Raw genomic sequence first — 1,010 nt, forward strand, 5'->3', positions numbered from 1 at the left:
CATTGCATGTATATCATTCACCTATGCATAAGGGAAACCTTGATCCCCAGGATATAGACTTCCAGCTACTGCAGTCTGCCAATCATTTAGACTCTAGGAATACACCCACCTTGCAGATGATTGACTGACCCATAGCACATAAACCAGGCATGCAGAAGCGCTGATCACAATCTCCATTTCTCCTGCACACTTAGGAAGATTGTAAATGTCTTGATCATAACATATAGTAATCATGCAGGAGGATGATACCCATGGTGACCCTGAGATTAGCACAAAATCAATTGTAACCATATGACCACTATGCTTGTAAGCACTCTGTCCCAATCTGCCTCTTATATATCCTAACCTACAGCACCTGGTATTCCCCAGTGGTCACCCATTCAAGTACTAACCAGGCCCAATACGGTATAGCTTCCAAGATCAGACGAGATTGGGCATATCCAGTATGGTGTGGCTGTAGGTATATATTATGAAAGAGCCTGGATGTCCTGGTACAGCATAGCAAAAGTGTTTGTAGGACTAACTCGAAATGAGGAGTCCACTTTGTTTAAATTAATGATACAGGTTTCAAAAAAGTATTGCACAAGCGTACTTTAATTGTTACACAGGTAAGTCATATTGTGGTCAAAGTATCATATATATATACAGTCTGATATTGTGTATTTCATATGCAGGTGTAGGTAATAATAGTCTGCTGATATGTTTTTGTCTGTGTCCCCCCGGACTGTATCAGACAGAAACAGGTGTTGCTATGTTGTGTGAAAAACACAATAAAAGCCCAATTGTTCGGTGTTTTTATTTAATAGCTCATAATGCAATAGCCATACTCTCAATTCCATCACTGATCCCAAGAAAAACTCTCCACCTAATGCAACCAAAGGTCTCACCAAATTATGCCAGCTATAAAGTAGGGGAAACTTGATTTAGTCTCTTCGGTGAAAAAATACATCAATGCCACTAAAAACGCAATCTCATATGCAAACGCATGGTTTAGATGCTTTCAAATGTCA

At 39.7% G+C, this 1,010-nt stretch overlaps 1 pseudogene; it reads right to left on the bottom strand.

The window, feature by feature from the left end:
• Positions 1 to 343: 343 nt before the first annotated feature.
• LOC148481853 (5S ribosomal RNA) lies at positions 344 to 462 on the bottom strand (annotated as a pseudogene).
• Between the last annotated feature and the right edge of the window lie 548 nt (positions 463 to 1,010).

Source organism: Taudactylus pleione, unplaced genomic scaffold, assembly GCF_031769625.1.
Source record: "Taudactylus pleione unplaced genomic scaffold, aTauple2 ptg000559l, whole genome shotgun sequence".
Classification (NCBI taxonomy): domain Eukaryota; kingdom Metazoa; phylum Chordata; class Amphibia; order Anura; family Myobatrachidae; genus Taudactylus; species Taudactylus pleione.